Here is a 16,862-nt window from a genome sequence, read left to right on the forward strand (position 1 = left end):
ATGCTACACTTTTATTCCTGTTTTGAAAGTGCTAATGTAGCATAGGATCATTTGAGTTCCTTATACTACTCAGAGTTGGGATCAGCAGAAACCTACAATGGAGGAAATTTATTTCCTGAAACTGTGTTTGTTAAACTGATTTTTTAAACCCCATATTCTCAAGGAAGGGGCCTTGAGTCAAATATTATGGTCCATTTAATGATAATCTCCTAAAATGTTAACCATAAGTGTATTATGAATTACCAGGATAACCACTTTAGAACAGAACACTACCTAGTAATCTCATGGCAATATGTACTTTTATATTCACTATTGGGTAGATATAAAATACTACTGGGTTATTCTAATTCTCGTGAGTAGTGATAAAAGACCAGTGATTAACCTAACAAATGATGTATCTGTGGCAAGCAAAGACTAAAAGATATCATTGTGTATTAGTAAAGAGCAAGGTGGGTTTTAGACATCCCTCCTCTGAATCTGGAAAGCAGAGGAGAGACAGGGGGTGTTAAAGCACAACGAAACTGAGCTGAAACCAGTTGCTGGTAAAATTGGGCCAGTTTTAGGAGGAGGAAAATTCTTGCCTGGGTGCTTCTACGCTTCCATTTACCTTCCCTGTGGTGGGTTCTGTTTAGCTCCATCTACCTGGCATTTTGTTAGAAATGTCAGGAAAATAAAGTCCATTTTGGAGGGAGGGGGAAGAAAAGAATGTTGCTGCTTGAATAGTGAAAAGTAGTGTAAGAATGGAGGGTTTTCTGAGGCCAAGACAAACTTAGAAAGTAGGGGCACAAAGAACCCAAGAGATCCTACCTTAAGCATGAGTACTATAGTGTCATTGCAAATGGCAATTTGATTTCATCAAAATGAAATAATCTCTCAAATTAATGTTGTTAATTTGAATTTCATTCATTTTATGGTTTTATGCATAAGATATTTGCAACTTGTTTTAAGATTTTTGCAATTTTAAATAACAGTAAACCACAAATTAGGGCAAGTTTGTGAGTCTAGAGGATTCCCATATTTTAAAAGGCATCTGTTCATTACTCAAGTTGCAGTGGAAGATCAGTGTTACCCCAGTGACTAAATAATATCAAACTTTGGAACAATATGACCAAACCAGAAAGTTCTGTGGAAACTGAATCATATTTGACTGACAGCTTTTTTAAAAAAATATTTTTTAGTTGTTGATGGACAACTTATTTATATGTGGTGCTGAGAATCAAACCCTGTGCCTCATGCATGCTAGGCAAGTGCTCTACCACTGAGCCACAGCCTCAGCCCCTGTTAGCTTTTATTATTACTTCCTACATATTTTTAAGAACTATTTTTTAGTTGTCAATGGACTTTATTTATTTATATGCTGATGATCGAACCTAGTGCCACACAAATGCTAGGCAAGCATTCTTCCACTGAGCTACAACCCCAGCCCACATTCTATGTATTTTTTCATTAGTTTATAATTACTATTTCATGGGTAGAGAGTCTTAATATCTTTGCTTTAATTTTTTTCTCTTTCTAGTAGTTCTGAAGTAAATTGTTAGTGATAAAAAATATTGGTCATTTAAAATGTCCATTCATTCCTCCAGTAGTTTTATTGAATAGGGAGAATTACCTAGCAAAATAGTAATATAAAATTGTTTTACTTACATATGATTACATTTATTATTATTATAATATATATTTATATATGTCAACTAATTACTTGTTAAATAGAGAAATATATAAGATATAGTTTTTATCCTTGAGTAGTTTACATTCTGGCAGGGGTGATAAATGTGAAAACCTGTAATTACAAAGCAATAGAAATAATTTCTATCACAGATAGGTGAACTGATGCAGAGAGGAGAAACCATCTTTGCCTGTCAGACAAAGATAAAGGAATTTACTTATATTAGGACTTATCCTTACTCTGTTTTATAAATGAGAATTTTCACATTCCAGAGTAAGAGTCAACATCTATGTAGGGCTTTAAATTTTTATCTCATTAGGCAAACAGCCCAACAATAGTGTTAAGTGAATTTGCCACACAAAACAATAATTGCACAATGTACAAAGGAAATGTTGAAACTATCTTATTACATAAACCATTTCTTAATTTTATTGTATGATACCATATGTAAACAGAAGGCAATGAATAGATGGTACCAGAAATATGCATCATTTTGTTCTCTCATGCATTTGGAAAGGTTTGTACCTTCTATGTGCAACATCTTGTTTAGGTATAAATGAGAAAGACAAAGATTAATTAAGGTACCACTTCTGCCTCAGGAAGATTATAACCTTGTAAGAAAGTAAAATATACATAAGTGACTATAATGCAGAGCTGTTTGTGTCAAGTGTCCTGAGAGCTACATAACTAAACTATGAGAAATCAGAGAAAGTGCCTAGTCTGGGTGTGAAGGATGACTTCTTGGGAAAATGTGGATTCGAACTGGGTCATAAGGGATAGTAAGTGGCTATCATGAAGACAGGGTAAGTCTCCCAAACAAAAGAATTCTTTGGATTACATGAGTACATGTGGGGAGGTGGGGAGCATTTTTTTTTAACAACAGCAAGCATTTTAGCTTGGTTTGAGTATAAGGTACATGAAGCAGAATTTTGAGAGACATTTTTTGAAAAACTAATAAGCAATAGGTCATAGGTGGCCCCAACCACAGAAGAAAACAAGTCTACAAACATTTATTGAGGGCTTATAATAGCCCAGGAGTTGGAGATTGAGAGATGAACAAAGTTAAGCCTGTGCCCTTGGGAAAGCAGACACAGGATCTCAATGCCTTAGAGATGAGTATACTGCAATGATTACAAAATCTGAGGGTACGTGCTACAGTGCAGATACAAAGGACTGTGGGAGCAATTACTTCTTGCTGAAGGAGTTAAGAGAAAACATCAGAGAGGAGATGCTATTGCAACTGAGTCTTGATAAATAAGTACAAGAAATACAAGAAAATAATGTTTCCTCCACATATACAGTCCCAGAGACATAGAAGAGCTGGCTTAGTCAAAGAACAAAGTGTGGGCCAATGTGACCCAAAGGGAAGTATTGGGAGGAAAGGAAAGTTGAGATAAAAATGAGAAGAGCCTCATGAGTTGTGGAATTTGGATTTAAGTTTTACTAGCCTGTGGTTTTCAGTCTTTAGGGCTTGTGACATATTTTTAAGTACAAATCATGCACCATATAATGACATTCCAGTCTACATATATGACAGTAGTCCCATAAGATGACTTTGTCTAGTGACACCATAGCCATCTTACGTTGTGTAAGTATACTCCATAATGTTCACACAAGATGAAATCACTTAATGACACATTTCTCAATGTTTTCCATCATTATTAATTCTGTAAATAATGCTAGTACATTCTAGTACAGTGATGTAGTGACAGTGATGTACTAGGCAGGACAATGGTAAGGATTAGAGTGTCAAGATACTATACAAGGCAGCAGCAATTACAGCACAATCAATAGTATGGTGCAGTTTTTGTCTCCTGAGGTCTATAAAAGCATTTGTGTTCACCACACCGTTCGCTTGTTGGTACCACGTTTCTGTTGGAGTTGTGTTATTTGCTTCCAATAGTGCACTGTTGATACTTGGAGGTGAAGTCCTCAAAAGTTGCAGTAAGCACCAGAACATTCCCTTGTGTAGTTTTTAGGTTAGTCGAAGCCTCTTCCTTCTTAACTTGTAACAAGTTGTACTCTGTTTAATTCCCCATAAGTGGCTCAGAGCAGCATTCTGTTTGACAGAAATGGTTCTTAAAAGTTTGAATGCTGGCAAAAATGAATTTTACCTCTGGATCCAATGGTAGTAGGATGTTTGCAAAGCCTGCAAGGTATAGGAACAAAGTGTTATGTCTCAACAGATGAAGACCAGTATTGTAGGCAACAGAGTCTGAAAAGACTTAAACAGGTGGATCCTATTAACAAAGTGATGATGTGAACAGGTTAATCAAATGGCTGTGTGTAAAGTTTGGTGGAAGGGAAGTGATGCCTGAAGCTGGGAGACCATTTAAGGCCACCTGGGAGCAGAAGTAGGGTTTCAGTATAAAGTAGCAGGGACCAGTTAAGGAAAAATGAGATTGGGCATTTGATTATATGGTGATTACATGGGGACATCATGAAAAGGAGTCAAAGATGGACAGTTTATGTCTGGGTTGAAGAGAAGAGTATGGTGACATTAGTAGAAATTGGATAGTGAGGAATAATAATAGCTATTTGGGATTACACAAGAAATGTGGCTCAGGTAATTGAGGTTTTGGTTTTTTTGGGTTTTAAATTTTTTTAAAATTGAACCCAGGGGTACTCCATCACTGAGCTACATCACATCACCTGCCCTTTTATAAATTTTGAGATGAGTTCTAAATTGTTTAGGACCTCTCTGAATTTCGGAGGCTGGTCCTAGAACTTGTGATCCTCCTGCCTCAGACTTCCAAACACTGGAATTATAGGTGTATGCCACTATGCCCAGCAGGGTGATTGAATTTTAAATGGTAGTTATAAATTTGCCAAGATTAGTGATGGCTTTTAGAATGTTCTTATCATTATAATAAAGACATGCAAAGAGTGAATATTGCCCAATATAGCAATTCACCAATTTATTGACTTTTTACACATTGTGTTTCCTATGTAATTCCCTTTAAATGCAACTTTGTCTTTAAAAACTGATTTATCTATCATTTTTGTGAAGCCCATTAATATAAAAAAATTCTGCACACTCAGCTTTATGAAGGCATATTCTGGAGGCTACACATTCTAGAAATTGGGATGTTGCTAACAGGTGGGTGTTTCTAAATTACTTACCAGTTTAGGGAGTATGGTAAATTCATTTTTGACAAGCTTCTGTGGAGGTGTTTCTGTAGCCCTACCTTTCCACTCTAGGGTTGGAGCATGCAGATATCTTTAGTACAGGTCACAAAATCTGGGTAAATTTTTATTTTTTTTGTATTGGGAACTTAACTTAGAGGCCCTTAATAACTGAACCACATCCCTACCCCTTTTAATTTAATTTAATTTTTATTTTTCAAAGTTCTCACCAAGTTGCTTAGAGCCTTTCTAGGTGGCTGAGGCTGGCTTTGAACTTGCAATCCTTCTGCCTCAGCCTCCGGGGCTGCTGGGATTACAGGCATGTGCTACTGTGCTGGGCCTAGGCAAATTTTAAGTAGGACAATTACCAGGTGATTTTAATTTTTGAGCCTTGTTATTTCTCTTACTACAGTGAGGAAGTGAAAAACAACTTTCACTCGTTAGTTATTCTCCAGTTTAAAAAACAAGAACAAGGGCTGAGGTTGTGGCTCAGTGGCAAACCACTTGCCTTGCACGTGTGAGGCACTGGGTTTGATTAAAAAAAAAAAATCAGGAACAAAACTCCCAAAATAACCCAAACCCACAATTCAGGACCAAGCACAAACTTGAGTGATTGGGTCAAAAAAGACTTTTCTTATGCATAAGCAGAGAAAAGAGCTCCGTATTTCTTTGGCGGTGCCGCTGATAATGCCTGTCAGTGGTCCTCATGTTATTACCCAGGTACCCAAGATGGCACTAGTTGATATTTAAGCACTAGATAAGTTTGCAGTATAGAAATATCAAAACACATATCTGTGGCACTCTAGAATCTTAGCCATATTCCCTATGAGAGCCACCAAAGGGAACCTGCAGGGAAAAGGGTGTTCAAGGTCTGAGGCCAAGGACTCTCCTTTGCAGGAGAGGAAAGGTGCATGGGAAGAAAGGGTGTTGAGACTGGCAATTTTTTTTCTCCACTTTTCCCAAGCTATTTTTGATTTCAACGTTTTCCTCCTTTTATCCATTTCTGAATCTCGAGTTTTCTAAATTAACCAGGATAATGGTTCAGCACAATATCACTTCTCTTAGCTTGATTGATAATGAAGGCATTGGTGAAGAGTTATAATTGGCACATGAAACCTTAAAATAGAAGGTGCCATCCTAATCTGACTTCGTAGTAAAAAGGGCATGTAGGTGCCATTGGTGTGCCATTGGCAATGGAAAAAGTAAGGAAAGAGGCTAGACCATTTTCCCTTTTCCCACTCTACTGGTTTGAGGCACATTAATAAGGGCAATACAGCACAGCTGAAAAAATTATGAGACATAAGACCTTTTTCTCCAAATGTTATAAGGAGTCTCATCTGTCCTCTACTTATGTTGCTTTGATTGATGATGTTTTCATGGAGCCAGTTTTCCACTTTCAAATGTAGAATTAAATTAAGGAAGCTGGTTGTGGTGTCACACGCCTGTTATCCTAGCTATTCAGGAGACAGAGACAGGAGGATCCCAAGTTTGAGGCCAGGCTAGGCAACTTAGTGAGATCCTATCTCAAAAGCAAAACTAAAAAGGGTTGGGGACATTGCTCAGAAGTAGAGCACTTCCTAAGCACATCATGAGTTCAATCCCCAGCATCACAAGAAGAAAAATAGCCATATCAGATTAAGATTGAATAAAATGCACATTGTTTTCTCAAGCCATTTCACACTCCGAAATGTTTGGGCAAAATATATGACTGATTTTTTAACCTTCTATATAGACCAATCCATGGAACCAGAGTGTGAGGTACATGGCACCACTTGGAGCATAAGTTATTGTCACCTTGGTGTGGCTTCACAGGTCATCTGGCCAGCAGGGTCAAAGGGGCTAGATGGGCCTCTTTAATTTAGCAAGGGTTTCCATTTCCAATAGGAACTCAGCCTTGCCTAGAAGATATCTGAAATACAAAATGCACATTTCATCAATATAAACCTGTTTTCAAATATTAGAGATTTTGAGTTCAGTTCTTAAGTACAACTGTGACTAGTTTTACACTGGGTAAAATATTGTCTCTTTTCTTACCACTTGGGCAGGAGGAAGCATGTTTCTTGTTTAGCTCTTTAGTGGCCTCACTCTGACTTCTGACTTGTAAGCTAACCTGTTTCCCTCAGCTAGAGAAATGTATGCTATTTATTTTTTTTTTAGGTGTAGATGGACACAACACAATGCCTTTATTTTTATGTGGTGCTGAGGATCGAACCTGGGACCTGCCCATGCTAGGTGAGCGCTCTGCCGCTGAGCCACAATCCCAGCCAGAACTTGTTATTTTATAATATAATAGGATAACAGGTGCTTCTGTTTTCTACTTTGTATTTTCTCAATTTCTCATAACCAAGTGGGATTCTATTTATTCATTTATATTTTCAGCTTATTAATGTACTGCCATGCCTCCTGGCTGCAATATGATTATAGCACTGGGAAAAGAATTCAATAATTAATGAGAGTCCCCCACCCCCACCATAGCTTATAATATTGAGGAAAAAAAATATCAAAATGTAGTCTTAACCTTCAACCCTTAAGGACAAACAATACAGTTCCCTAGACTACAAGAGATAATGCTTTCAAAGTGGATTTTTTTTTAAAGTCTAGGAATTATTAGTAGGATCATGCTGGCCAAATTTAATTGACACGAGAAAAGATCGAAAGAGCTTAAAACTGTCAATCCGAGATTCTCTAAGGTCTTTAGAGCATTAGTCATTTCAGAAGCTCCTCTGACAATGAAAGGACAGTTTCTTTTTGTCTATTCAATTTAAATAGATCCAGTTTCAGTGAGAAGAAAATGAAGCAGCTATTAGAGCAAAGATCTTCCCTGAACTGGAAACGGTCTTTTTATTTACTTGACAAACATTTTTTTCTGAATACCTCCTTTGTGTCATACCCCATGTTCAGCCATAATAATTTATTTGAGCTAATATTGTGGAATCACAGATGCAAGAGGCCACAAAACCTGTCTGGAGAGATGGGGAACTGTCAAGTTCTCTGAAGAATTTGGGATGTTAGCCTACTTGCAAGCTAACCAGGTAAACTAGTAATGGATGCTGGCAGAAGGTGTGGGACTCCTGGGTCAGAGACAAATGACTTTACTACAGACAGCACAGTAGGCAGCATGGGCATGGTGTTGGAGCCAGGTCTCCATGTATCCCAAGTCTGGTGGGGGCTTAGAAATGGCCACAGTAACAAGTAGTCAGGGAATCGGTGTTTTGGGAATATCTGGCAAGAATATGCTGGATGGATGCTTAAATTCCAGAATGAATGACCTCTTCTAGTAGAAACTTCATTGAGAAGATGTATAGGCTGGGATGAGTATGTACTTAAAGGGAGCAAGAAGGACTTATTTCAGTCAGAGGAAAAGAATTTGCAAAGGCCCTGAGGCATGAGAGACACTGAGCTGTTTCAGGAACAGTAGAGAGGCATGATTGGGTTGGTGGTCATAAGGCTAAACTAGTAAGCTGGCATCTAATTATCAAAGACTTTGCATGCTACTGAGATTACAGAGAGTGGCTTTTGTTTTATTTTAACCTAACAAATTTCAGATACATTTTAAGCAGAGGAATGACTTGATTAAATTTTACTTTCTATTATCTGGTAATAATGTGGAGAATAGACTATAATTAGAGATAAATTCCATGGGCGTTTTACCAAGAGTCCTTGAACATCTCACTTCTTTTATGTCCTCTAAACACCTTGAAAGTTTCCTGTTTCCCTAAGATTTCATTCCCTTATTGTAGTTTCCCAGTGCCTCATTCTCACCCTCATGCCTGGATGCCCTCTTCCTTCAACCCTCATTGTATATGCTCAGGTATTTGCTGATATATAGTAGGATTATTTCTATTTAATTTCCTGATTTCTACAGTATTTCTAGAGTTGTAAACACATTATTTTCTGGGAACTTATCCACTTTTTATATGCCAATATTCTATTTTTATTTGGCATGATATAATTTATACCTCTAAGTCTAAAAAGTAAATTGTAACATTCAGTTTATTAAAATGGACATGTACACACACTATTTCAAAATCATATTTTATTCTAAAAAGAAATCATACAAAGACTTATACAAAGTATAAGTATGGTATTTTGAAATATTAAAAAATAGAAATTAGCTATATTAAACATAAGAAAGCTAAAACACAAGATGTCTTGTTTTCATTGTGATTTTATACCCCTTCCAAATTTTGCACTGTGCTTTGGGGTAGAAATGATTATTTTTTAAGCCCATTCTGGAAAAGTGCACTCAGTTCCTGTATTAGTTTCCTATTGTCAATGTAACAAATTATATCACATTTTGTGGTTTAAAACTACACAATTTTTTTTCTCCTACAGTTGTGGAGAAGTCTGCATTCATTTTAATCAGCAGGGCTGGTTTCTTCTGGAAGCTCTAAAGGGGAGGATCTGTGTCCTTCCTTCTGCAGCTGCTAGTAGTTACCTGCACTCCTCAGCTTTTCTTCCATTTTCAAGGTATAGCACAACAATCTCTTCTTCCTTCATCACACCTCCCTCTCTGACTTCTTCTTCCCCCACAATAAGGACCCTTTCGATTACACTGGGCTTACCCTGATAATCCAGAAAAATCTCCTCAGCTCAAGATCCTTAACCTAACACACCTACATATTTCCTTGTGCCTTAAAAGGGAATGTTCACAGGTTCTGAGGGGTGGCACCAAACTTAAAAGCTTCTTCACAGCAAAGGAAATAAGAATGTGAAGAGAGAGCCCAGAGAATAGGAGGAAATCTTTGCCACCTGAACCTCAGATAGGGGGTTAACTTCCAGGATATACAAGGAATTAAAAAAACTTACACCAATCCCCCCCCCCAAATAAACGGATAAAATGGATAAATCAATCACTAAATGGATAAAAAGACTAAACAGACACTTCTCAAAAGAAGAAATATGAACAAATATATAAAAAATCAACATATTTAGCATTAGAGAAATGTAAATTAAAACTTCACTGAGATTTCACCTCACTTCAGTCAGAATGGCAATTATCAAGAATACAAGTAACAATAACTATTGGTAAGGATAATGGGGAAAGGGTACACTCATACATTGTTGGTAGGACTGCAAATGGTACAACCACTCTGGAAAGCACTATGGATATTCCTCAAAAAACTAGGAGTGGAACCACCATTTGACCAGTAATCCTACTCCTTGGTATATATCCAAAGGAGTTAAAATCAGCATACTGTAGTAATGCAGCCACATCAATGTTTGTAGCAGCACAATTCAAAATACCTCAGCTATGTGCCAATCTAGGTGCCCTTCAACAGATGAATGGTATGATGAACAGAAAACATGCTATATATACACAACAGAGTATTACCTATAAATAAGAATGACTTTATATTTGCTGGTAAAGGTATGGATCTGGAGACTATCATGCTAAGTGAAATAAACCAGCCAGCCCCAAAACAAAGGTTGAATGTTTGATATGTGGTATGTGGAAGCTAAACCAAAATAAGGTTGGTGGGGAGGATGGATGCAGAATAGAATTTCAGTGATTAGACAAAGAGGGATAAATGGAAGGGAGAGAGGATAGGAAAAGGAAGACATTGGAATGAATCTGACACAACTTTTCTATATACATATATGAATGTAGCACAGTGAATCTCACCATTGTGTACATTCAAGAAATTAACTAAAAAAATATCTATGGATAAATGGGAGCAGTGGGTGGGGAAAAGGAAGGAGAGGTACTGGGGTCTGAATTAGAATAAGATATATTCCATGCTTGTATAATTTTATCAAAATGGATTCTACTGTCATGTATAACTAAAAAGAACCAATAAAATAAAAAAAAGAAGGTAGACATTTGAGGTAGGAGTGGGGGAGTCAATTAATTATTCAGCCTACCACTGTTCCACTTTTACTGAAAGCAGTGCTTCTACCCCCCCCCACCCACTACTTTCTACAACTTTACTTGATTTGGGGTTATAGCTGAGATAACTGGGATCCCTAGACATGTCACTCATGTATTGATCTGTTTTAGTAGAAGTTGAGAATAATAAGTTCTAGGAGTGGAGGCTCTTGAAGGAATCCTCTTTCTCCATAGAATGACTCACTTTGAACATGCCAGGCCAGTTTGCCATCTCCATCTCTCACTTCCCACTTCAGTGCATCACTTCTTCAGACTGCAAACTTCTGTTATCAGCAACTTGTTGCCTGAGGTTTGCCCTAGTCTATGGAGCTTGTGCCACCTGTGTGCAGGATAGGCTGGAAATGCTATGGAAATTAACACTTGGAGCCCTAGCAGTTTTGACTCACAAATGGAACTAGCATATAAATAGTTCAGCTCCCTCATTTCTTTTTTTGCAATTTGTTTCATTAAGATATAATTCACATAACATAAAATTTATCATATTAAAGAATATGTTTCAGTCATTTTTAGTATATTCACAATGTTGTATATTCATCACAATTATCTAATTCCAGAATATTTATATCCCTCTGAAGGAAACCCCATACTTGTTAGTAGTTACTCCAAATCCTCCCTTCTCCCATCCTGTCTCTACTTTCTGTCTCTATGAATTGACCTATTGTAGACATTTCATATAATTGGAATCATACAATATGTGGTCCTTCATTTCTTGGTGGGATGTCAGGTTGAGGCTTAGACCCTGGGAAACAGATTTGGGATCCCGGCAGGTGAAAGAATATGCAAGGTGAAGTTGGGATAGTAGATATGATTTATCCATAGGTGGCAGCAGCCCCCAGCATCCAACCCTCAGTTTTTAGCCCCCCTCTCCCAAGCCATTTCTGTAGGCCTTTCTTATATGCAGCCAGACAAAGAAGGTACATTGTCAACAGATCACACAAATGAGTACATGCTCACAAGCAAATGTTTCTGACCTTGAGTACATATGCTTAATCAGGGTGTCTCTGAGCTTGACTACATACTAAAAACATAGCCTGCCAGAAGCCTTGGCAAGGGATCTGCTTATAGCCATCTTGGGCCTGCCCTACAGTGGATAACTTAAACACACATTCAATGCTGGTTCTCTGATTTCCCTAGCAGTTGCTCACAATGGTAATGGGTAATGAGTTAGCTGCTTTTCCTTTCTTGTCTCACTTCTCCACTTTCCTGTCAGTGTTTCTGGAATCATCTCTCAAATATAATGCTTACACTTGAATCCTTGCTTTGTGGTTGACTTCTGGGAAAACCCAAATTTAAATGCTAGGTATGTTAAGTTAATTAATCCATTCATTAAATCTACACTCAATATTTACTTCGTGCTTGGAAAATGGCTCAATGCTGAAGATAGAGCACAACCATGTTAGATATTGTTCCCGCTTTCATGGAGGGTGATTAAGCAGGGAATCGAGGCATCAAGTGAATGACTAATGAGTGTTTTTTTTTTAAGAGAGAGGGGAGAGAGAGGGAGAGAGAGAGAGAGAGAGAGAGAGAGAGAGAGAGAGAGAGAGAGAGAGAGAGAGAGAGAGAGTTTTTTTTAATATTTATTTTTTAGTTCTCGGCGGACACAACATCTTTGTTTGTATGTGGTGCTGAGGATGGAACCCTGGCTGCATGCATGCCAGGCGAGTGCGCTACCACTTGAGCCACATCCCCAGCCCCCTAATGAGTGTTTTAAGTGAGTTGTGAGGCAAGAACTTTCTAAAGGTGAGACCTGAGGAATGGGAAGCAGTTAGCGAGGTGAAGGGCCTGGGAAAAATGTCTGAGGCACGTGGACCCACTCTATGATAAGAGTAAGCTTGGTGCTTTGGGGAGATCCATATGGATTTATTGATTGATTGATTGATTGATTTTTGGTAGTTGTAGATGGACAGCATGCCTTTATTTTATTTATTTATTTTTATGTGGTGCTGAGAATCGAACCCAGTGCCTCACACATGCAAGGCAAGCGCTCTGCCACATATGCCCCATATGGATTTTTCTAGCTGAAAGTTGGTGGAGAATAACTGTTAAGTAAGGAATCAATGTCCAGTTGTGGAGTATGTGATCTGTAGACAATCTACAGCTGTCAGCTCCTTCAGGTTGACGAAAAGTCCTGAGTTGACCTCACTCAGGTCAACCTTGCCTGGAGCAGCCTGCATCTAGTGACTGAGATACAATGAGACAGGTATACAGAGGTCCAGACATCTGGGCTGATTGGAAACATTCTGACCGGCAGTACTCACTCCAGAGATCTCAGCTGTGTTTGTTGGGTCTGCATCACATTTCATTTGCTTTCTTAACCTCATCCTTCTTCATCCCTACTCTTCTCTTTGTAGGTGCTGATCTTTAACAAACATTCCATTCTTCAAGCTCTGTGCTGATGTCTGCTCCTAGGGAACTCAACCTCCAACAGGAGTGAAACAGGAAGGCTGGTATCAGAGGTAATGATATTACCAGAATTCTAAAACATGAAGAAAGTGAGGCTTCTTGTGGACTCATAGGGATGGACCATACTTTCTGTGAATGAGAACAACTTTTGAGTATTCGTAGGATTTATATGTAAGTTTGCCTTAGATTCTGGAAGTCAGAGAACAACCCGCAGGGAGTGGAGATTTGTGATGAGCACCAACATTTTGGGGTCATTTAACATGCATTTTATTCTTTGTATGTATTTTTTCTAAATTTGTTTCAATAATATAACATTTGTCTCAATTGTTTATATGTTCATAGATTTATATGTTCTTTTATCCCTGGAATCCCCTAAGAATGTGAGCAAAAGGGAACTTCATAGAAATATTTCTCCATAGGGCATAATATTAAATTCCATGCTGCTAGCATTGTAAATTTTATGTTCCATCTGGGTAGTAGACTTTTAAAGTGATAATTAGATGCTGTGCCATCAGGTACATTGAAAAACATTAAAACGTTAAATAACTTGGTGAATGTTTAACTTATATTAACTGAAACAGGGGTATCTATTCTCCTTTGTCTTTACTTTAGGATGTACCACTATGATCCATTCTGGACTCAGAATAAAGATACTCGAGTTCTTTCCTACAGTAAGGGTCCTGGGTTGCTATAGAAACATGTCTTCATTATGGATCCCGTGGAGGTGCAGTGATTCCATTTACTAGACAATTGGAGACTGAGTGATGGGTGTTCTATTAGGGCTGCCCTAAGGGGCCTTATCCAGTTGTGGGAAAATTCACCACTGGCACAGTTCTTCACAAGTATCCCTTCCTAGGTCCTCTGGCACAAGTACTTCCTGACTTATGGGCCCAACTCAGATATTCCAGGGATTCCTTGACTAAATCTACTTCTTCCTATCCCTTCCTCATGTTCTTATGCCTCCCCTTAGGCCAGATAAATATCAGGTACCCTCCTCTGGCTTTGAGGGTAGGGGGACAGGATGCTATTATTAGGGATTTACTTGTGATTTTTAAAGGGAAAAGGGGGAAAAATATATATATGGCTTAAGTTCCTTGCCATATAGCAAAATATTTTGAATATGTAAAAGATGAAAGCAATTCCATTTGTATGAAGTTCTAGAATGAGCAAAACTTCTCTATGATAATAAAAATCACAATAGTGGTTGCTTCTGGAGGGCACATTGCTTAGAAAGGAGATCTTTTCTAAAGATCTTTCTAGAGTGAAGGAGATATTCTATATCTTCAGGGAGTGGGAATGTATTAAATGCTTGTCAAAACTTGCAGGACTGCATATTTTGTATACATGTAGAAAGATAAAGCAGAATGTCAAATAGTTAAAAACAAAAGAGAAAGGACAATGTAAGAATAACTTATCAAAGATTTATATTTCAAAATTTTCTGACTTAAAAGAGGGCCAGTTATAGGAAAAGACTGATTATGAACATTCAGCTCTGCTAAGAGCTAACATCATGTTTATCCAGAGCTAATTGTTTCTTATTAGAAATCCAGTACTTTGCATAAAATAAAGCTCTTGAACAGAGAGAAAAGACTTTGCACATAAATTAAAATTAGCTAGATGAGATTTGGTATTCTTTGTTTTTGTCAGTAGCCCACAGCCAATGTTTCCACCCACAGAGTGACCACAAAGTTTGCAAATATAGGTGACTCTTTGCTATGTTTGCTCATGTTAATGGACCACCAATTAGTGCCCATGCCTGACAGAGGAGGAAGGTCACCCCAAGAACACCACCACAGACCCAGACTGGTGAAGGACTGGAAGGAGAATAATTTCTAAAATTGGGTTGGATGACGTAGCGTGGTGGAGTATGCTGTGTTCTGGCCAGATCAACACACCCTTAGGTATGGGGTAAGGATGCCAGAAAAAAATAGGACACAGGATGGAAAGTTAAATTTGAATGTTAGATAAGCAACAATAATTTTTAGCATAAGAATGCATGGAATACTTACATATCCCTTTCACTTGTGGGATAGACCTGCATGGGACATACTGGCAAAGGACATAATTATACTAAAATTTTGTTTTTAACTTGAAATTCAAATGAATCAAGTGTCTTCTTATATTTTTATTTGCTATGTCTAGCAAATGTGGCATATTTTTAAAAGGTAAGGTTCTCTCCTCCAGTGAAAATTAGTAACACAAATAATCTGAGCGTGTGGTTCTCAAACCTTAGCTTGCATCAGAATCACCTACAGTGCTTGTTAAAACCCAAACTATAGAATTTTAGTAGGGCTGGAATGAGAACCCCAAATTAGAATTTTTAACATTCCTAGGTGTTGTTGATCCTGATGATTCCAGGGATCACATCTGAGAATTGCTGCACTGAGGTAATGCATACAGATACATACGCAGGGATTGTTAGATATGCTGTGTTAATGTGTCCTGTTCATTTGCAACTTTGCTGGCACATTAAACTATGCATTGCTAATGAGGGACGACACATCAACACATCATGCATTGTAATGTAATTCCAATAAATCATTTTTATGTATAGTTGTTTATGTTTCCAGACTTTATTCCCACTCTATAGGTAAGTTATTTGCCTCTATAGTGAATGGATTGCCTTTTAATGAAGGCAAAATTGAAATTCCAAGTTAAAGTGAGAATAGAATTAAAATTTTGATAAACCCATAAATAATAACATCAGAGTACCTTTTTAAATTGTATACCAAATAAATATTTAATAAGGAGAGCCAGTCAGGCATTCTATTTATATTTCATTAGCCACCACCACAATTTCCACAGCAAATTAGGTATACACATAACTTTCACATAATCTCAGGATTTTGGGTGTACCTAGAACAGAGTTTCCATGCCATGACTTTTCCAGGGACCTCATGATCTTAGAGGAAGATAAAAGAGGTGTTTGTTTGTGCTCTTCATAGACCTGGAAAATATTAAGATGTTCTAAAGTAAATTTAGAGGTTGATATTTTATATTCCTATCACTAAAATTTTGATCTGTTTTGCTTTTCTATTTATTGGTTTACTGATTTGGATCAACATACCCCTCTTCTCCAGCCTTTTCATCTCATAAAACCTTTAGTTGAGAGGTACCATGCACAGAGCCTTGCCCTTCCAACAGCACATCTGTTACATTCAGGAAGAGGCAGTGTTGATAAGTATACATTTCCATGACACAGTTATATATAGAATGCTTCTCTTTGAGATAAGATAAGGCAGCAGAGTACTTATACAACAGACCTGTATCATCATTGCCATCTATCAAAGGTCCTAGGCTGGATGAGGTCCCCAGAGTTATAGAAAGGATTGCAAATCACAGTTGCGCAGAAGTTAAGCAGCTTCTGGAACATGCTGCAAATGTCTTGAAGGGCTGTGTTGGAGGAATCCACCACCATGACCAGCTTCACTTTAGAGCTTATATGACTCATAGTCTTCTATAGGGTAGAGCAGGTCCAGGGAGAGCTCTCTCTGGTCCACCAAGGCATCTCCCATGGTGGAGATCTTCTTTTCTACCATGTTTAGGGACATGGAGCAGAACTTCAGCTTATAGAATGTTGCAGAGGTCAAGAGGGTGATTCTCCTTGGCAATCACCATGATGTACACTGCCATCTTGGGAGGTCCAGCATCAGTGTTACCGAACCAGGTCCATTTTGCCTGTTATGCAATTTTCCAATCATTGAAATGACAACATTTGCAAAAGAGAAAGTTTATTCATGAGGTGGCCAAACTTGAGATGAGAACCCCAAATCTCAA

The 16,862-nt window shown here is 37.9% G+C and overlaps 1 pseudogene; it reads right to left on the reverse strand.

Moving 5' to 3' along the window:
• Positions 1-12,736: 12,736 nt before the first annotated feature.
• Positions 12,737-16,862, reverse strand: LOC101965714 (trafficking protein particle complex subunit 2-like protein pseudogene; annotated as a pseudogene).

Source organism: Ictidomys tridecemlineatus, chromosome 7 (genome assembly GCF_052094955.1).
Source record: "Ictidomys tridecemlineatus isolate mIctTri1 chromosome 7, mIctTri1.hap1, whole genome shotgun sequence".
Classification (NCBI taxonomy): domain Eukaryota; kingdom Metazoa; phylum Chordata; class Mammalia; order Rodentia; family Sciuridae; genus Ictidomys; species Ictidomys tridecemlineatus.